Below are 23,305 nucleotides of genomic sequence, written 5' to 3' on the forward strand. Positions count from 1 at the left end.
TGCGTTGATCAGAGGAAAAGGAAAAGTTCCCAGTAAACCGGCATCTTTAACTAGTCCTACTCCAACATCCTTATACGGGATAGTCGTTTTACCGACATGCTGAATACTTTCAGAAGAGGCTGGGTCGGATGAAAAATAAGCCAGCTGGTCTATTGTTACGATCTTTCCATTATGAGGGAACTTTATAACCTGAAAGACCGATGAAACGATCGCTATCATAGCGTAAGACCGATGAAATGACCGCTGTCATAGCGTAAGACCAACTTCGACCCAAGAGAAGGTTGTAATCTAGAGGGGCATCAACCACCTCCACATTTATATTAACAGTTTTTCCTTCAACCCCTATAGGAAAATCCTGTAGAATGCCAAAAGGATGAAAACCACGGCCATCAAAGACCTTTAGAATCGTTGGGGATTGATTTAGTGAAGGAGAACCAAGCGATCTCCAACATTGTATCGACATAATACACGTTGAGGCTACCTCATCAATTACAGTCCGATGAATAGGCCTGTTTTTTACTATCACTGGAATTTGGAAAGCCATTTGATGAGGTAAACACGATGTACTATTTTCTAGATTGAAAATTATTAGGTTCGAGTCCTGAACGTCAACAGCTCCTATAACCGACAAAAGTAATTTGCGTTGTGCTGGACATGATTGCGGCACTTCCAAAGCCGACATTGCTGAGGGTGAAACAGCTAAATCCTCAACAATGTTATAGTTCTGAGCCGCTCTCACATGTGGATTGAAAGCTGACTTTCGAAGTATACCCTTGGCAGGCGGTTTGATTACCAAGTCTGGATTAGGTTTCTCGATCTGTATGGGATCAGAACCAGGAGCTGAGGTTGATGGATTAGAATGAGAAGATTCTGCTTCTTTACCATCAACAAGACATTTACTACCATAATCTTGCGATCGAGTCGCAATCCTAACATGAGACATCATCAGTATGGGTTCTTCATTGGCACTCGAGGAAGAACCTATCATCTTACTGCCTTGAGCTGGAAAAGGATCCTTCAAAACAGTAGGAGTTTGGGAGCCTTTGACAATCTTCACAACCTTTGCATGATGAGGGCAGTCTCTTGTAAAATTTTCATCGTCACAAATGAGACAAGGATAACGAGGTTTGCGATTTTCATCATTGGATTCTGATTTTTTAGGTTTCTCCTTTGAATTTTTGTCCATTTTATTCTTCTTCTTTTCTTTCTTCTTTCCACCGGATTTTGATTTGGCTACAGATGACTCTACAACGTGAATATCGACAGAAATCTCTGCAGAAGAATCTCCTGTTGGGGAATCAGGCAAGGTTATGATCGGAAAAGAATTCTTGGAAGACTTCTTCTTACTTTTATTGTTAACCATACCAATCATACCATCGGTGGCATGAGATCCCGAAGGAGCTGCAGCGATTTGATTTTGCTTGGGAAGATCGGGGATTTTCTCGTGTAATCAACCTGACTGAGTATAGACCAAGTCAAGGTACTGTGCTTGAGCAATTGCTTTCTCCTCAATAACAACTCTGGCTTTAGCTACATCTTCAGTGATCTTTGGCAACAAAGATTTTACAAACCACTCAGCCAAGATCTGATCTGGAATAAAAACCTTCACTAAACGCCGTCGACGTCTCCACTCATGAATATGATCTGAAATGTAAGTGGACGTCGATTGTTTTAACAAAGTTAACAATTCCGTGCCATTGTCATATCGGACTGGCAACTGAAAATGAGTTAAAAATGATGTAGCTAAGTGACTAAAATTATAAAAAGTGCCTCGCAGTAACTCAATGTACCACTTGGCCGCGAGACCAATTAGAGTGCGCTAGAAAAGTCTAAGATGGATCGAATCATCTGAAATGGAGTTAGATGCACACCAGAGGTGGTAAGTCATCACATGGTTCGACGGGTCCTCTCCTGATTTACCTTCGAACTTAGGAATGTCACTAGGCAACTTATTCGGCATTGGCGGCCAAAATGGAAGATAATTAATGGGATCGTTCGTTAGGCACGACAAGTCAGGTAAGTCCAAAGTTGCGATAAACAGTAACTGACGATTAGGGTCCCTAAAACTCTGGGTCATGAGACCAGCCCTAGGAGGAGGATATCCATGATAACATGGAATAGGAATTGCATTTGGGATATTGTATCCTCCCAGAAAACCAGGATTAACCGAACCGTACTGGGGTTGTTGAGGTTGTTGATAAGTGTACCCAGGATACGGTTGATACTGATAGATTGGCTGTTGCACAGCAGGACCGAATTGTTACTGTCCCTGGTACGGTTGATAAGTGAATTGTGGTTGACTTGTGACAACTTTACTTGAACCAGGTTGTCCTACAGGCATCTGAACCGAAGTTTGAATCGTAGATCCAGACGGTGGTAAAGATGTCTGAGGAGTAGATACAGGAACAGTAGAAATCGGAGCTGTCGATACTCTGGAAGTAGGTGGGGTAGATTGAACAGATGTTGCGGCAGTTGTAGCAGTTGTTTGAGGCGGAGTACGAGGCGTACTAGGCACAAGTTGAGAAACTACCAAAGGTACAGAAGTTTGAACGTTAGACTGGACTGGTTGCTGGGGTGTACCAGAAACTAAGGGTTGTCCCGTTTGAGATGACAACTATACATTTGGCTGCAACACCTGTTTAGTTTGTGATGGATCCCACACTATATTCATTCCGGGGTACGGACCCATAATAAGTTGAGAATATTGAGGACCATAACCGGGTTGAGGGTAGGATTGATAATTTAAAGGTACATTTCCCGTTCCTTGAACATACGTTTGACCAGAGGGTGGTTGGAAACCTTGGTTCGAGTACTGACCTTGGGGTTGATACCCTTGAGGCACGTACTGATACTGGGGTTGAACTTGAGGTATAAATTGATACTGGGGTTGACCTTGGGGTACATATTGAGTCTAGGGTTGACCTTGAGGAACGTACTGTCCCGTAGGTATGTATTGTCCTTGAGGTTGAACCCCAGATGCAAATTGGGTACCTTGAGGTTGCCCCCCAAGCGATAATTGAGGCTACCCCCAAGGCAGTAACTGGCCACCTTGAGGTTGAGGATTGGGAATAGAACCTGACATCATGAGAATGTCTTCTACGCTCAACGACTTAGTACCATTGCTTCCAGTTAATAACCCTTGCTCAATGGGTTGAGGAGATGCTCCCGAAAACGTACCAGAAAGTGACTGATACCCAGAGGGAACAGAAGGACCACCGTACAATAAGGATTCGGGCGATTGAGTAAACATGGACGACTGTCTTGACATATTTAACGGAGGATAATAACCTCTAAGTGTTGGGTGATAAGGAACACGAGGTGGTGAAAAACTTAACCCTGGGTTTTCTAAGAAATTAGTCAAAGAAAGATACCAAGTACTGCTCCTAGGTGGACTGTAAAAAATTGATTCATGCTCCCTTAGTTCAATAACAGGTTGATTTTCAGGGATAGGGATGCCTACTTCTTCTACCAGAGTAGCAAGTTCTTCAATAGCTATAAGTCCAGAAGGAAGATCCTGGGTGATTACTCTTTCTACCCTAGGTGAACCAGGACCACTAGAAGTTGGAGAAGCAAACCCCGATGTCGGAGTAGTAGCAAATTCAATTTCAGGTTCACATATTTCAGGTTCCTCACCTATATCACTAGTAGATGAAAAGCTACCAGTAACTTCAGAAACAGACACTTACTGTGGATTATAATATGCTACTAACGCTTGAAAATCAGGATGTACTATCAAAGAAGATTCTCCTTCTTCAGGTGACCCAACTCTACTGTCTCTAGGAGTTACGAGGATTTTCAAGCCTTCAAGCTGGCTCGGTGAAAACTCAGGAGGTTGGCCCCGAAGTCTACGGGACTTCCTTGGTAATTCAGCCACGGTTAAAAACTTCTAACTACTCCACACACAAACAAAGTAAAATCTTAATGAAGACCATCTAAAGCCTCTAAAGAACCAAACAAATTTGAATCACACGCCTAAAGAATCTAGGAGATCAAACACACACAAACAATAACTTTCCGTACTGAAAACACTAGTTGGTGATGAAATCCAACGTCGCAGAGTTCAATATAGAAATGGTGGTTGGAATAGTTACCCCGGCAACCTGCTTAATGAATAGACTGGCACAAGTTCCTCCACTTAACTATTTCAAGTGAAGAGAACCCCCCAGAAAATCCAAGTGAGTCTAGCCGACGTCTGCTCCAGGTACAGTGGGATCTTCCCACCACTGTCACCTCAGGAAGAATCCTAAAGAATACGGCCACTAAGGTTACCAACTGAAACAAATATACCTGGGGAAATAGTCTACGATCCGATACACACGCAAGGGCAGAGTAGCAAGCTCAATCCCCTTGAAGGCTCCTTGACATAATCCAAGGTTTACCAACAAGTGACCCCAGGCTCCTCGACAATGGTTAATCCGAGGTTTACCGTTTTTAATACATGAATATCTGGCGTCATTGCCAATGAGGAAGGATTGATTCCCACACTGGTTCGGACATGATCTTGTGCTTCTCCTTTAAGAGGAGCTTTCCCATAGCATAAATGCAACAATTGGATTTCTTCCCTACCACAAGATACAGCTACTTGTTTGTTTTTACTATCTTGGAGAGTTAATTACTCTCCTACTCCAAGACACTAGCCTAAGCTAAGTTGGTGTATCAGAGCCCTAGAAATAAAAATGTTGCTAGATGAATTTTACTTTAAGCGTTATTTTTTATTGGTTTTTGTTTAAGTCAAAAGGTGTGGAGATGAAACTCGTGTAATGAAGACTCGACTCAAAATCACTAAAAATGCACCTAAGATGATTTAAACAATCTTTTTCTCTTCGATGAACTTCTAAACTAAGAAAGAGTTTGAGAATGAAAATACTTTGTAAACACAAATCTTTCTTAAGAAACAAATTAAAAGAAGAGCTTTTTCCTTTCCAATGCACTCAAAACGAGACAAATAGTTATTTCACAAAAATTTCCCTTTTTCGTTTCAAAGCACTCAACCACTACAAAAAGCAAACTTTTTTCAAAAAGAGATTTTTTAATTTTTTATAAAACACTCAAAACTATGGAAATGACTAACTTTGAGATCTATAAATTGTAAAAACCTATTTGAAGTCAAAGCCTACAAGATGTATTTTTTAAGGATGTTTTACTTAGCTAGATGTAAGCTAAGGACCAATTTATGTAGAATCACAAATCAGTCAAGAACAACCAATTTTGTTTTCTTCTTGAAAATGAAAATCCAAACTTTTAAACACAAGCTTTTCGAAGTTTTCTAAAGAGAAAACACAAAGCGGATTCCTCAACAAAGGGAGATTTCATAAATGGTTAGACTCATAAGAAGGCTGGTAGACACCAAGGTGATCTGAGGTCCCTACAACTTCTAAGCTTAGAGCCACTACACAACCAAAATGAAAAACAAGCCCAACAAGCAAAACTCCTAGGAATTTCACCTAAAACCCTAACACTAATGAAATCAACCTAACGAAAGTTTTTGACAGGTTATATGCAGGTCTGGGCAGTGGATAATAACTTCTAAACAAAAACTAAGCTGACTAACAGAGGAAATCTTAGGTTTTTCAAAATTTTGACAGGCTCTGTAGGCCCACAGTTAACACAGGTGCGGTCCCGCTCTGTGCTAAAAGCAAAGGTGCGGATAGGTACGCACTATGTCAAAAGGATAGGGTGCGGTCCTCTCCCAAAGCTATGAAAAACGAAAAATAACCCTGGATCTACAAACTCTACCCAATTTTACACACAACAAGCCAAAAATAGAAACAAAAACATAGTTTCTCAGGTCAAAGTAAAAACAAGGAAAAAATCAAGTCCCCAGTGGAGTCGCCATTTTGTCACACGGAATAAGTCAATCTTGTGAACAAGATAGACCTCCCTAGAATCTAAAGAAGACCTAATGACAAGCAAACCAACCAGACACTATCTTTCTCTAAATATGCTTTTATAAACAAAGGCAAACAAGTGTTTTAGGGCCTACCTTAGGTCCAACGTAAGTTTGTGGATGCCCTCGCTCCTTCGATCCAAATGAGCTCCTTTGTTGCGAATATGCAAACACAAACAAGAAAACAAATTAAATAGCACCTGAAAAGCCAATATCATAAAACATATTTAACATGAAAGTCAAGGAGTTCATGAAACAAATAACATGAGATACTTGTTGAGAAAAATGAGTTTGATTGTATTAATTCAAAAGAAGAAGAAATTTACAACCTGTGCCTTGACGCTGTACAAGCTCCTCCAAGGGTCCAGCAAGAAGTCTCCTCTACTTTGGCAAGTTTCACTCACTTCCCAATGAAGCCAAAGGTATGTGATCTCTCCTCTTAAGCTCAACTAGGAAGTCTTAATTTCACCAGCATTTACACTAAAAAATCTTCAGCTTCTAACCTCCCTAGCAACCAGCCCAATGCCTAAATTTATAGTGCAATGGAGGGAAGTTACTAGGTCCTCCTTCAAAGGGATAAAGCCCTCCTTCAAAGGGATAGCTCCTCTCATCAAGGTATTAGCTCCTTCTCTTTTGGGATGCATGAACCACCTAAGAGCGGAAAATCCACGTCAAAATTCCTTCTAGAATCATCTAGAATTAACCCAAAGTGAGTTTTTTAGAATAAACTTGCGCCTTTTTGACTTTCACAGGGGTCCACACCCACACCTTTAGGGACAGAGCAGGTAGGTCCGTAGGTTTTGTAAACAGAAGGTGCGAGACCGCAGGTAACAGTGAGAGAAAGTGTGGAATCAGAGTTTCATTGATTTTTAATGTATTTCTCTTATTTTCAAAGCTTGACTTGAAGAGCTGAGGTCTGAGACTTGCTTAGGAGGACAGTACAAGTGATGATAGACCCATACTGACTGAAAATAATCATGGTGACGATATTTTTGTGTAACAATGATATTCCCTTCATGGGGGAAGCACACCTTGTGGAAAACCATAGATGTGTTGGATGAAATGGCATATGTGTAACTATGGCCCAATAGAATGTTGTAATCTAAAGGGGAATCAATAACCTCGATGTCGACATGAAAAATCTTGCCCACAATAGTCACTGGACAATTGCGATACATGTCAATAGGCTAGGAGGAGTGACCGTCCCAAGCACACAAAGTGATGGCAGATGAGGACAATTCAGGTGACTTAAGTTGTTTCAAAACAACAACGGACATCACATAGGTGGATGCACCTTTGTCAATAATGCATCAGGAGATGATGGCATTACGGACTCGGATTGGTATCTGGAAAGCAATAGATGAAGGTAATGGGGGATGTTTTGATGTATCAAATAGGAAGACAATTAAACGATCGTCGAAAGGATCTACTACGACCAAAGTAGTTAGTAGATCTTTCTTTTGAGATGGACATGATTGGAGTACCTCCAACATCGGAATGGAAACAAGTGATTGCACCAAGTCTTCTACTATACTGTATGTATGGGAAACTCAGTTAGAAGCACCGTTACAATGTAATGGCCCTTTGGGGATCTTGGGAATTGCCTCAAATTTAGGATGAGGGATCTATAACGAACCGTTTGGTGTCATAAGAGGCTCAGTAGATGTTTTGGTTTTGGACTCAGTAGCAGACAAATTCGATGGCTTGTCATATTTACGCAACCAAGTTTGCAAGTTGATATCAGAGCTATTAACCTCATTAGAATTCATCATGAGGGTCTGATAGTCACCAGGACTAGAAGGTTGGGGAGGATGGGCTTCTGGACCTAGTTGAGGTTGAGCAGCAACAAATCTTTACTGAGGGAAATTATTGGTAAGCACTACTGGTTGAGATGGAGTAGGATTTTGAGGAAATTGCTAGATGGGCAGTTGACCTCTAGGAGTTGCTTGAGATTCCCACATTTGGCGCATCTAGGGTATGAGAGGAAACTCATGTGTATAATGGCCATGTACACCACAACATGCATAAGGATTGTTTGTAGGAATAGCCTTGTTTAGCTTCGGCTAATTGCCCTATTGCTGGTTGTTGGTGTTAGGTTGGTTCCCTTGGGGTTCATTAGGTTGATTAACTTGATTACCCTGGTTACCCTTATTACCCTTCCCCTTATTCTTTTTCTTCAAATTTTGGAGATTGGTCGCACTCTATTATGCAAACACTTGACCCTAAGGGTCGGTGACTGTTGGGTTTGAGGATGCATGGGAGGTTACGACACTAATGCTTGAGGGGACAAAGCACTCGGTGGTGCATAGATATAAGATGGTGAAGGGGCAATGGTTTGGTAGACAATTTGAGCATTGATTGGCCCTGAAAACATGTTGCTAGTAGGATGGGCATAAGTGTTGGAGGAACTGGTGCTCCCTTGTGGATATCCATAACTCTATTGAGTGTATGGCGAAGGATGTGAAATGGTTCCAACGATATGATCACCGGAGTGAGATTCCCCCGGTGCATTGGCACCACCAGGACGAGGGAGGTATGGAGTAGCGGTATAGACATAACCATATTATGCATAAATCAAGTCATATCTCAGAGTGGTTTGGAGAGCATCTTCCTGTATTTGAGGAAAGTGAGACGCGACATATTTGGCAATGGGCTATAAAAGGCTCCTAATAAACCAATTGAGGTAGACAAGGTCTTCAAAGGGTGGGGCACGACATGTGCTCATTCTTCTATGCCATTCTTGAACATGATCGGAAAGACGAGTGGTAGAGGACTGATGGAATGTGGTCAAGATCTCCATACTAGTCTCGTATCAGAGAGGTAACTATAAATATGAGGGGAACACTTTAGAAAGCATCAGGAAAATGGAATGAAAGGTGGCGGGCTGGTATATATACCATTTTACAGCATCCAGTGAGCATGCATTGGAACAACTGAAGATGAATGGATTCATCGGGGATGGAATTGGATGAACACCACATATGGAAGGAGCAGACATGATTTTTGGGGTCCTCTCCAGAATTAACCTCAAACTTAGGAATGTCAGAGGGAATGTTAGTCAACATAGTTGGCCAACCAGCATCGTGGTGTATAGGGTCATTTATCAACTAGATAAAATCCAGGAGACTTAACCCAACCATGAAAGGTAGTAGAGGAGCTTCCAGAACAATTCTGGAAGTGGTTCCACTAGATGTGACTACTGGGGTAGAATCGAAGGCAACACCAAGTTGGGTTCTTGCACGAGCAGTGGGTCCAGACATGGTGATAGTATGTGGTGAAGGAGGCTTAAAATCAGATGAGGAATTATATGAACCATAAGAAGAGTCGGTATGGGGACTCAAGGGAATATGAACTCAAACCCTGTGGGGAGGAGTAATATTCCCAAGCGGAAATTGGGGATGAAGGCCTAAGAGTCTCCATGACAAACGCCTTGGTGGTGCAATGGTGCTAAGACACAACTGACACAGAAATGGTGAAGGGAGATCAATAAGATGCTTTTGTCTCTGAGTGGGGAGATAAATTAATTAAGTTAATTCTTTGCTTGGCTGTGTAAACCAAGGGCCCTTCGCTTAAGGTGTGCTTGTGTGTGCAAGTGTGTTTATTAATTAATCCCAGATCGTGTTTTTAAAAAGAGAAAAAATATTATTGAAATAAGCTGAAATTAAAAACAGAAAATGAATAGTAAATCAATTAACTAAACGCCACCCAAGCTGGGTTTGCAAACATTGTAGTAGTTGGTGGCAAAATCAACTGAAAACACACTAAAAAGGCCAAAATATCTAAGCATCAGTGTGCATGGGATTGAAGGATACTATGTTGCTGGAAAGTGGTGCAACAACATCAAAAAACCAGTGAGGAAAATCGCTGCAGAAAGATAGGGAGATAGGTCTAAAACCTAGGGAAACCAATGGGACCCTAAGGCAAATGACCAAACAAGGTTTAAGATGAAACATTGGATGGAAAAAACCTATCTTTGAAGATCTGAAATAGAATGGTATAGATCTGGAAAATATTGTTGAAAGCACTGCATAAAGTCAAACTTCTTACTCAATTAAACTCCTCCTATAAAGGTGGAAGCATACTAGAAGCCTTAAGGGGATAAATTTCACTTCTACGAGAGAAAAGAGTAGATCAAGGCCTAAGAGGGATATGATAGTGGTCAACCAACCCAGTAGATAGCTCTCGGTAAAACCCAGAAATAGATTTGAAAAAATTCCAAAAACTCTAAAAATCACAGGTACTGACCTGATTCTTGGGAGATCACACTTTTTGGGCCAGAAGGTGCACTCTGGACCTCCATATTGCACTTGTGGGGCAGAAAAGTGTAATTCTACTCCTTGATTCTCGTCGGCAAGTCTCGAAATTTTTTTTCGTTTCTGTTGCGGTTGGTTCCCGTGACCTGCAGAAAATACCAAAGAACTTACGAAAGTTAGAATTTTGACTGATCTAGGGTTAGAATGATAGTAAACAACATTAATAGAGTGAAAGAAGAAGAAACCCTATGCTGGAAACTGAAGTTCACTCAGGTTTCTAGATCAGAAGTAAAACCTAGCAGAGTTGCCAATTTTGTTATAGTGTTTTCTTCTTATATGTGTACGAAACGAAACCACCTAAGACTATGGATGACGAACAACATCAACAATATAAATGGCTGCTAAACATTGTAGATCTACAACAAATGATAGAAACAAAACCTATCAAAGCCCGTATCTATACCACGATCATAGTTGAACAATAAAATGAAATAGTAATAAATGCGGGTAACCCCAATAATCCAATTGAAACCAAATATACAAAGAATATATTTTATTAATATTTTATTAAGCAACACCTCTGAAGGGAACAAATAAATGTTGCTAGTCCCCCTCTATGGGATGGGTTCTTGGCTATCCTCAAATGTCTTTGGCTTTTGTAGAATCTCTCTCCTCTATAACGTGTAAACCCAACAAAAAAAATGTTTGAGCTCAATGAGAACTCAAATGGAAAATAAAAATGGTGTGTGACAGTGATAATAATCAGAGCTGCAGTAGTGAGTGCAACAATGAAAATAATCGAAAGTGAATAAGGAATAGAAAATACTTCTATTTATAACAAAATATTAGGTTATCCTTGAATAATGAGAAATAATAAAATATTATTAACCCCATTCTAGAAATAACTACTTGGAATATTTTATTATATTTGGTTAAGAGGGAAAAATTATTTAAAATTTTATTTAGAAATAATAAATAAATAAATGATTGATTTATCATCTCAAGAAATATGGTCAAGGAATAATAAAAAAATAATGATTTATTTAATTATTCCTGAGGGATTTAGTCAAACTTGACAAGGAATAATAATTAATTAGTGATTAATTAATTATTCCTAGAGAAAAATAAGATAATTAATAATTTATCTGTTTATTTTTCATAACTAGGTCAAATGTGACAAGGAATATTAATTAAACAATGGTTTAATTAATTATTCCTAGAATATAATTAAATAAATAGTGATTTATTTAATTGTTCTTCATGGGTTTAAATATAAATTTCTTAACAAATGTGGTTTATTAAGTAATTTATCACAATGAAAGCAATTTTACTATGATAAAATTGGCGTTACATGGTGTACTTCGATCCATCTAGTAACTTATGGCTAGATGATCAATATTTTGGTGATAAAAAAATTGAAGTCTAACTTAAAGGATTGGGTTATTTCTAGATAAAGCAACACAATTGCTACTCTAGCCCAATCTTTAGAAAAATCCCCATCAAAGTATAACTTACAGACATCAGTTTTTATACATTTAGGTTTATTCATGATCTACTCAATGATAAGTTGGGACTTTTGGAGATCATTAGATGATAATGTGAAACATCCAAAATCCTGATAAACAACATAAATCAGATGATTTATTGCTTGATCAACCTTAGAAATAATATTAATGAATCTTCCCTCTCTATATAACCTAAGATGTTCACGCCCATATACAGGAATAGTAGCATAAGACATATCCATCTGTAGATTTCCTCCTAATTTGGCACAACATGATCTAGATAACAACATTCCAAATTTTGCGGGGATATCTGTGACTACAATGTCTAGCACTACACTCTTTACAAGGATTTGTGCTAAAGTTACAACTAGGTCTTTGATCAGTCTGAGACAAGGAACTTTCTTGGAGTCAAAGGTGTACAAATCATGGTAAGGTCTGGTAATTTGCAATTGCAATTGATCCATGATTACTTTGGGCATCAAATTATGAGAGGCCTCAGAGTCTAACATACAATTATATAGAAGAAAATCATGAACTTTGAGAGTAACATAAAAGGGAGGAACATTCTCATCAATCATGTCAAAACTAGGACCAAAAACCACTGAAGGTTTTTCATCCTGTAAACAGATCATGTCCCCCTCAGCATCTATACTTGAGGATTAGATCCACTTTGATACTTGGTTTTTGTATCCTGGGTTTTTGGAGAGTTCAGACAGTGGAACATGAATTTTGACTCTCTCTAACTCTTTCTCTACATTAAAAGTTGTTAAAATAGTCTTTTCAAATGTATTATGTTCATTGGGTTGAGTTAATGGTTGAATCACAATTGTTTGAGTTTCAATAGTTTTTACTGGAGGCTCATTTATTGTGACATTCTTAGCTGGCCTACCAAGGCCTGGTCTAGGCCTTAAATCATACCTTCTATTTAATTATGCTATTAAAAATTCTGAGAAGGCTTGATATTTAGAAACCTGAGAAGTTTCTTGATTTTGAATTAAAGCTTGATCATTGGAAACTGGAATTATAACATTCTGTTGTGATGAATCATCAAAATAATTTATATCATTGGTAACTAATGGTCCAACTTCTTTGGGTTCTTGATCATCAATCATCAATGGTGGTTGTATTTGTTGATTAGGGTTGGGTCTTTGTAAAATCTAGGGTTGAAAAGGTCTTTTGTACTGAGCCTAAGGTTTATTTGATATTTGTTGAACAACTCTAGGTTGTGTTTCAATCTTTGAAATTCTATTTGAAAGGTTTCTAAGGAAGTGATTTCATCAATTTTTTTATCCGCACTCTTATTTTTAGAGGAAGAAGTTCCTTCCTCCCTAGATTTCCTTTTCCTTTCAACTTTTCAGACTTTGATTTGAGTTTGGTTGAGGTTGATCTATTAGCCTCAACCTCAGTAGAATTAGTTTTCATATCTGCTAGGGTGACATATGTTGTTTCTCTAAGAATAACAACAAAGTCATCATCAAATCCTTTAAAGAACCTAACTTTGGCAGCAGACATTGGTGGTTTACCATCTGGTGGCATTTTATTGTAAATTTTATTAAACATTTTTATAGAATTAGCCACAGGTTCACCAGGGTTTCTTTTTAGGTCATCAAATTTAGACAGATAGTAAACTGGATACTTTTTAAATCCCCATTGGTTTTAAAATATGGTAATTAATTCATTCCCTTTGTGGATGTAGTTAGCTCGCAATTGTCTAAACCAAATCCTAACATTTCATTAAAGAGATTGAACAAACAATCTCATATAGACATCTTCATGCTCTATATTCATGTTATCAGCAAAATCTAAGAAAGTAGCTAAATGATCTTTAGCAGACAAACCAGTTTCACCATTAAATCTAGGTAAGTGCTTCAAATATCCATCTGTGAAGTTATTTAACTAATTGGGAAGAACTAAGGCTTCATAACGAGCCTAAATGATGGGCCGAATACCAGCCATTTGATTAGATGAGGATGAGGAGGATGAGGATGAAGTTTGAGAAGATGAAGATGGTGAAGGGGATGAAGATGAGCCTATAGGAGTTGTAGGGGATGAAGATGAATTGGAAGAATTTTTATAAGTCTTTTATCTTTCTTGGAGTTTGTATGACTAATTTCTATACTTTTGGGCCAAAGTTTCCTTCACTATAAAACAAAGGATTTGTATATATAGAAAAGCTTTCTTTAGGCTCAACATAGGTAGATGGGTAAGTGTGGATTACTGATGAAATAAAATCATTAGGCTTTAATTTTGGTAATTCTAGACCTAATTATGCTTCTGATTTAGGAGATTTTGAAAGAGGTTTAGGAATCTAATAAGATTCTAACTAATAAGCTAGAAGAGTTTACTGCAAATCAACTCCTTTAGATAACAGTTCTAACACTTTTGGTGGTGGATCTGATAATTCAGGAGGAATTGGAACAGGTCTAAAGGGATCAGTTTTAGAAACAATTTCAGATGGATGTATAACATAAGAAAAAGTAGAGGCTTCTAGTCTTTGTCTTGTAGAGGCAATTCTTACCAGTTTCTCAGGATATAATAGTGGAGAATAAAGTTGTGGATCTGAGAGAGACCTAGTGTGTCTACTTCAAGCCAGTTTATTTTTGTGGAATGGCTAGGTGAATTATTTAACCTGCTAATCTTTTATTCACTATTAAAGGGTAAGCTTAATTATTGTCCCAGGGAAAAATAATTCAGATTTTCCATTCCCCAACAATAGTGTCAGTCTGAAGTTGTACCTATGAAGATAATTCTAGGTGAAGAATTATGCAAGAACATCGATAATGTTTTGTTGGTTTTTAAATTTTTTGGATGACCAAATCTCTCAACTGTTTAAACAGGTGCAATTTATTAATTACTTATGATTTATTAGAAGGGTTGATTCTTCACCTCTAATAGTATTTTAGCTTTGATGAGATATGTAAGGTTGAAACTTTAGAAACTATATGATTTGTTAAACATCAAACAAATTATTTAACCAGTCATATATAGTGGATGCATGTAAAATACTTTTACAGCCAGACAATATATATTTTAAACTTAAGGGAAATTGATAATTTAATGATGTAGAGGAGTTGAATCAAACAAATAGTTTAATTAACTAATCTGTATAAAGAATTATAACTTCATAGGGGATTTTAGATCAATTGAAAATCAATATTATCGTACCCAGAATTCCCAGAAAATTCAAGCATATGCAGATTAAAACAGAGTGAAAAATAATAACAAAGAATAACTTACAAGGATGCAAGATGTTTTGAAATGAATCCAAAATCCTTTTATTATTTCAGAAATAAATTCGAATGATACAAGTCTTCTCAATGTATATCACAATGGTTCTTTACCATTTCTAAGTCTCTATTCTAAGTATTTATATAAATCTTTACATTTTAGATTGGATTTCAAATAAAATACATTTACAAAATCATATATGTTTAAGAACATAGATATTTCTAGATATAGTAGAAAATATGTTCAATATTTGTTGTGTTTTCGAGGCTATGTAGGAGTCAGCTGATGACTATTGTTGTTTCCTAGAAGTATTGTTTCTTTTGACTTCATTCGAAGAATTCTAGCAACCGGTCCCACCTTTCTTCACTTGGGATAGAAAAACTAACCATATTCCTGAACCTTTCATCCACCTCGGTGTAAGTGTCAAAAGTTGGTTTATTTATAAAAAGGTGGTGGACCCCATGTTGGATATTCAAACCAAACTGAATTCCCTGTATGAATGCTTCCTCATTAATCATTCCTTTGGATTTTTTAAACTTGGAAGTATCAACACCTATGTTGCACAATTATTCTTGATAATTTTCTAATGGGATCAAATGGCCACTAGAATTCTTGAGAGTAGGAAAGAATTTTTCCTGCAGCATTGTGAATTTTCTGTTGAATCCTTGACCTACAACGCAAGATATTTACAGTTATTTTCCAACTGTATCATCAAATTCTTCTTAGTCAAGATTCTCTTAAATTCCATGACTTTTGTTGTTCTGTCTGAAATGTTCAAGTCTTCTAGTCCTTCCTTGGTTTTGGAATTTAGGTACTTGATGATTCTTTATGCTTCTTCTAGCCTGTGCTCTAAATCCACCTTTGTATTTTATACTATTGTCTTAACTCTCTATATAAGTTCTTCATGTTAAAAAATGATCTATATTGAGGGCCACAAATTTTTTATGTTGTCATTTATGTTTTTCCAAATGTTGTTCTTAGCCTCTGCTAACATTTGAATTACAAAGGACTAGTCTTCATACTTGTGTAGTTGCTGCATGAGTTTGTAATTTTTCGGAAGTTGTAATAAGCATGCATTGCCAGTTTTAAGTTTACTTTTCTCCATCTTGGCTAATGCTGCTGATAATTTTTCTTATTCTATGTGGATTGTTGATGATTCATCCAGAGCTCTGGTAAGATCTTTTGTATATTTTGAAACTGTAGTCCTTTCTAAAAAAAAATTCACTGTAGCTGTGCCACTTCTATTGCTTCCCACTTTTGTTTTTATTTCAATAGTGCTTCCATGCCCTGCTCCATCTTTTGAATCTGAGAATTTTGTTCAACCACTATAGTAAAAAGTTTTTCCTTCTCCAATTCTATATTGGCAACCTCTTTAGCTTGAGGATTCTCTGCGGAGGGAAGCTTCAATTGTTTCCTCAACGCCTAAATGTCTGATTATTTGTTTTTGATGAGCTCTTCTACTGCTTTGATATCCTTAGGATCATGTCCTAGATTTATGATTAGATCTTCTAGAGATTTGATCCTTTTATCTTTAGCAAAAGGACAATTTTTCAATTTTAAATTGAAAATTTATATTATTCAAAGATGATTGTAATTTGGAAACAATCATTGCTAATGTAATAAGTGATGAAAATATCATCTCCCCTGTTTGTTTATGTAAATCGATACTATCTATTTAATGTATTTTATTAGTATCAATTGAAACGATGGAGGCTTTATAGTCTTCAGCACTCTTGGGGACTGGAGCTAGAGGTTCCATGAAGGCCATATGGAACTGTCCCTTTTCTGAATAAAATACAGAAAGTAGTATGTGTTGAGTTTTAGTTGTCTTATTCCAAAAATCAGAGTAGATGGAAGCCTTCAAATATTCATTTTTTAACTTTATTTCTCTGTATTATGAAAAAATACTCTGCAGGGTAGAAGCATGTGAACTGGATGATACTGGAGATTAAACTGTTGCTTCCACAGTCGGTGATTGTACTATTTCCTCTACTTGAGTAGAAGGAGTGATAGGGGTTCCTGATAAAATCATTGTGGCTGGCTGCTCTGTGTTCCCTTCCTCTAGAGTTTCATTCTAAATAGTTATGATTTGAGGCTCAAACAGAGGATTGATTGGAGAATTTGATTTTTGAGTAGTACTAGGGTCCTTCTTCTTCCTTTTAAAAACAATAAACTCTGCATCTGGATTATTAGAATTTGTAGGGGACATAAGTTCTCTTTCTCTTTTATGCTCCTTCTCCTTGGGAATTGGTGTCTGCATGGATGATTGACTGAAAAGTTGTTCTTCAGCTTCCTATAGAGTACCTTCTGTAAATTCTTCTTGATTGACATATTTTTCGATCTCAGACCTTGGTGTGTGTGCATAGGGAGTACTTTTTTGTTCCAAATTAAGCTTGGAAATGATGCCCTCGGGATCATAAGACCAAGAGAAACTGAGTTTGAACTTCATGTGACTCAAGATTGGTTCTACTTCCTTTGTTGCAGCTTTGGTGTTGATGATGTATGGCCCTATGTGAGTTTTTATCTTAAATTGTGCTTTCTTCTTATAAGATACAAAATGCACTTCGTTCATATTTAACATTTACCTAGAGTATTCCAAGGAAAATATCCTAATAGGTACAAAAAATGGTAGCCTATAAGGGGGAAATTTTGATCCATAAACTCTAATCTCATAGTAGTTATGGTATAAATACTAGTCTCAAACTTTGGCTTTCTCTGTTAAGCGTAAAAATTTCTTTATTTCTAAAGAGATTCTTTGGATTACATCACTGCTTAATAAACATAGTGAGGTATATAAAAATTTGTCAACATAATCAATGAAAGAATACTCCTCTGAGTTATTTCTAACCAGAGAATTAAAGTGAATTACTAACCAGGGGTTACCTTTGCTATCTATATTTTTTAAAGGAAATTTAAATTTGTTTGACTCGTGAAATATCATAAATTAAACTAGGACTGACTGATACTTAAAGACACCTTGTGCTTTAAAATTTACAAATAGTTCATGGATTGAATTATCCAAAAACTAACTCTAATTGAAAAGGAGGGAAGGTTTCTTTCCAACTGTAAAAGTAGATAGAAAACCCAACACTACCTCGTTTACCAATTGATCACTATGGTGTTTGAGTAGTCAAGTTACCATAGTAATCACCTTCTTGGACATTTATGGGAACATTGAAGCTGGATATGGGGGGCTGGTCCTAGGTAATTCAACATTTTCAGGAAGAAAATACTCAGAAATCTGAGTTCTTTGAGGGAAAGTGAGTTTTTTTATATAATTCCATTAGAATATTAGCAAAAAAAGGGGCGTGGGAGGCCTGATATTCAATTTGCAAGGCTTTGCAGATAATTTCAAGGGAGATAGAAAAAATGGCCTCATTGTTATGAGAAATGATTGCCCTTTAACTCAACAAGTATCTTAGGTGGCACTAGACAGAAAACCCAGGAAAGTAGTGAGTCTAGGGGAAAAGAATTTGTGAGAGAAAGGATTCCCAAACACTTAATTCATAACCCTTATCCAACTATTTCTGTTCGGCCTAATTATGGAGCTTGTAGAGGTCAAATTTGGAAAGGGTTTCAGAAATCTTGTACAGGGTGTCTATTAATGGGGCCTTGTCAAAATCTAGTACTGGGGGAATAAGGGGATTTGACTCTATAGCCTTCCCTTTTCCTTTTCAGTTTGACATCTTGAAAACTAAAATCAAGGAACAAAGGGAAATTACTGGATTACAAAAAGCATGGGTAGAAGTAGCTTGGAGGATAGGGTTACCCTTGAAATTGTTGATTATGCACAAGGAATTGATTGATGAAGGTTGGTATATGGTAGCAATTTCATCCTTCATTCTGCGAGATGAATGAAAAGAAAAAATAAATGGTGTATTGGCTCTAGAGGGTCCTTATAAACATGGATTTAGTTGTGTAATGAATTTCTTAACGATTATGGAGCAGAAAGGAATTATTTGTAAAATGGATTGGGCGTGGGGTTCTAATGTCTTAACATTCATTTAGAAATTGACGACACTTTTTGAATGTTAAATGGGAAAATGGCGTGGACAGGAGGTGAGTGGTAGATGGAAGAGTCATTAGCAGGAGAGTGAAGGTGGTATTATGGGGGGGGGGGGGTGTTGGCGGTAAGTGGAATTGTGAGGTGACCCCCCGAAATGGCCCAACAACTACCATGTCTCATTAGAGGTTTGGGAGAAATTACTTTTCACCCCCACCTAACACCCCCCCCCCCCCCCCACCATGTTAACTGTCAGGAGTGCGGGGTGACGGGGGGGGGGGGGGGGGGGGGTGGTAAAGCCTTGTTCATCGTAGATCTGAGCGGAGTGAATCATCATTGTTGTCTTTGGCGTGGCGTTTGTTGACAAATGAAAAAAACATTTTTTTGTATTATACCATATGAAATAATAATCAAATAAGGTGTAAATACTAAGTTTTAAACCTTATAAATTAACATTTTCACATTTTGGAAGCAACATTTGAATTTGCTCACTAGTTTTACTTTCCTGGGATTCATTTCTTCTTCTTTTTTTGATAGTTTTCTCATTTTTTGCATATTGATTTTTTATCCCTTTTTATTTTTTATTTTCTTTTTCTTTATATATCTATATCTATATCTATATATATAGATATATAGATCGAGAGTGATAGAGAGAGAGAGAGAGAGAGAGAGAGAGAGAGAGATCTCTTTTCTTTTTGACATGTAAATGTAAATGTAAAATCATGTTACAATAGTAATGAAACTCCATTTGCAATGTGGAAGGCCTTAATGGACCTAATTCAAAACAATCATGACCACAGGAAGCTGGGATTGAAGGACAAACTTAGAAAGGTCAAGATGGAGAAGGGCGATACAATACCAAAGTACTTCTCCAAGTTCTCCCAATGTCAGGATGAGCTTGGAAGTGTCAGTGTTACTATTGCAGAAGATGATCTGGTGAGCCTAACACTTCTAGGACTTCCCAAGAGACGGCACAACTTCCAAGACTCAGTTAATTGGAGGGAGAAACTACTAGAGTGGGAGCGATTATGGTCTGACTTGTTACAAGAAGAGATTTGGCGGAACAACAGAGATGGATCCTCATCCAAGCATGATGATGAGAAGAGTTTTGCCTTAGCTAGAAGGTTGAAGAAATGAAAGGGGAAGCCATCCCATTCCAAATTAGATTCCAGTGAGGGCGACAAGAAGAAGGACATGTCGATTTTTTTTTTCTTTCATGAGTTGGGAAAATATACCACAAAGTGTTCGCACAAGAAGGCCAGTAAGAAGCCCTCAGGAGGAGTGGCAGGTGAATCTCTTGCTTCATAATTTGAATTGGATTTCACCCTAATCACTTGTATGGTGACATTAGTGATGGGTAGTGTGTGGTACCTATATAGTGGAGCCTCATTCCATATGACCGACAACAAATAGTTCTTCAGTGAATTGGAGGAGAAGGACCTCTAGATGCACATCGAGATGGGATATGATCAGAGGTATAGTGCAATCAACATTGGTACTATTACCTTTTAGAGGGAGTCTAGTTCTCCCCTCACATTAAAAGATGTCATGTATGTTCCGGGTTTGAAGAAGAACTTGGTTTCTGTTTCCATGTTGGAGGATCATGGCTACGATGTGATATTTAGTAAGGGAAAGGATTTCCTTCGTCACATATCCTCAAGTTAGGTGAAGCAGATTTGTTGTTCGAGTGAAGAACCTCTACAAATTAGATGTAGAAGACTGTGCTACTTTGAGAACTAAACCAGAGAAGGTGCAAAGCCGAGACGTCAGTGAGTTGTGGCATAGAATATTTGGTCACTTGCACCATGGAGCTTTGAAGATCATGCATCAAATTTCTACAAGACTTCCTATGGGTACACTAGAATGGAGAGACACAGGCAAAGGGTGTACATTAGGAAAGTACACCAAAGTGTCCTTTCATGATAAATATATTCGAGCGAAAGTGATCCTTGATCGAGTTCACTCATATGTGTGTGGACTGTTCTCGATAACATCCACGACCAAGCATAGGTATTATGTAATATTTGTTGATGATTTTTCTCATAAGTGCTGAATTTTCTTCATACAAAATAAATATTATAAATTCACTAAATTCTGTGAATTTAAAGCACTTGTTGAGAACGATATTGAAAGGAAAGTTAAATCTTTCAGAAGAGATAACGTGGAAGAATATGTGTCAAATGAATTCAAGAACTTTTGTGGTTCAGAAGGCATTCAATGGGAGTTAATAGAACCTCATAAACCATAGTAGAATGGGGTGGATTAAGGGAAGAACATAAGTATCCTTGGAGCGGCACAGGTGATGTTACATGATCAGGGCCTACCATTGCACTTGTGGGATGAAGTATGCAACACAACTGTTTATTTGTAGAACAGAAACCCTCGTTGAATTCTCATGATTAGTACGCCCGAATAATATTTTTCAAGTAAGAAACCAGATGTGTCATACTTCAAGATATTTGGTTCATCAGTCTACTTTCATGTTACCAAGGAAGCACGTAAAAAAATAGAGCCAACAACTAAGTTGGGCATATTTGTGGGGTACACTGATACAAATCAAAACTATCGGGTGTCCCTGCCAACCAACAGGATGACAACAGTTCGTAGAGATGTGAAGTTCGATGAAGAGAAGGCCATGGGATGTTCCCATGAGATGTAGCTTTAGTTACATGCATATGAGGAGATTTTAGCTCCAAAGGAGCAACCTCATGATGATCTGGAGTAGCCATAGGTAGAGGAGCAGAGATGGGAAACACCCACTCATGCAAGGACTTCTAGAGATGGGAGAAAGTTCACCATAGAGGATGAAAAATTGATGCATGATCCTAGAGAGAATGTGGGAGAACCCACATCATAGTGCAGGCGAAGGATGTCACCAGATCGGTACACTGGCTACATGGCTCTAGTGAGCGAGAGTGTAGAGATTGAGCCTATTAGTGTCAGCATTTTCACACTACCATCAGTGATCAAAATATGCTCTTTTGCATTTTCATGTTAGGAGTTCCATATTGATGAATTTGCATTCCATTAGGTCATGGATCAACTGATGGTGGTAATCACTTCAGTTTTCCCCTCATGATCTGTACTTGCTAATCCTCTTACATATAGTTCAGTCATAGTTCATATTTACTCTATAGTTCATTTCTAAATCTTAGGGTTTGGTCTCATTAGGTTTTAGGGTCCCACCATGGTCAAAATTTGATGATTATGTGCCAATAATGATCAAAAAAGACATGAGGATGCCAATAATGCTCAGCAAAGTCATAAGTTATTATTTCGAAAGCCTAATGTAGTTCTCACCTCAAAACTTGTCTTGAGGTGAAAATAGAGTATTTTTTTTATCTTCGTTTCTTATGTAATTTTATGTTTGCATATGTAATATTGGTTCCCAGCTGCTCCTAAGCATCTAATGATGTTTCCAAGCACTTGCCACTGCAAAATTCAAGTCATCATGAGCACCAATTCGCCTACAAAAGCAAAAGAGAAACAAGCACTAAAACCCTAAATTCCTCTCCCACTGAGCTAGGGTTGGCTATGGGATCAGATATATCTGAGAAGAGGAGGCATGAGCTATATTAGAAGGTATGAGGCCATTTCATATCATCAAGCATCAGGCCTCCATCATTTGTCAAGAAGTCATTCCAAGTAACAAGCCATTCACCACACATAAGGGACGAGTTTTCTTCAAACTGTGTTTCTGAGCAAGAAAAGATGAATTTGACAAAAGTGAGAGAGATTTTTGTTCATCATAGACCCAAGAAGAGAAACCTCCTTCAGTTTGTACACAACTATCATGGTTTTAGAGAAATGTCAAAAATACAGTTGCTACAAGAGAGATAATGCACTTCTAAAGTGACCTTGGGAAAATCAATATTTCTCCTAGCCGGGTTGAAGAAATGACTTGCTTGATGATTCAAATGATAACTAGACACAAATATATTTTGAATGAGCTATCATGAGCACAATTTGGAGTTCATGAAGACCTCCAAACATTGACTGAAACATCACTTTGCATTTTGGCAGCCTCATTCTACACATTTTGACTAGTCTTGGGAGATTGGACTTTTGACAAGGAAAATGAACTCCAAATTGAAAAATTAAATATGTTATGGAAATTAGACTCGACAAGTTTTCCAACAAGCTATCCCATGCTCAATTTGGAAATTGGGAAGGCCTCCAAACGTGGTCTGCAAAAAGGAATTGCGCTTAGGGAGAAGGGAGCTGTGCTTAGAGCCTAGCACTATGCGTAGGGTAGGGAGCCTCAAAATCACTCCAAATTGCAAATTCTCACCAAATTTCCTCCAATTTCACCTTTTACAAGTAAGTTCCCTCTCTTCACTCAATTTTTGGCTTGCCTTTTTGATATTTTGGACCTCTCCTCCACTCCTAGTATTAAACCTTAATTTTGCTCTATAAAACCTAATCCGTT

This window comes from Pinus tabuliformis, chromosome 3_2 (assembly GCF_031772625.1).
Source record: "Pinus tabuliformis cultivar Carrire ecotype Pingquan chromosome 3_2, CPIR1, whole genome shotgun sequence".
NCBI classification, from domain to species: Eukaryota; Viridiplantae; Streptophyta; class Pinopsida; order Pinales; family Pinaceae; genus Pinus; species Pinus tabuliformis.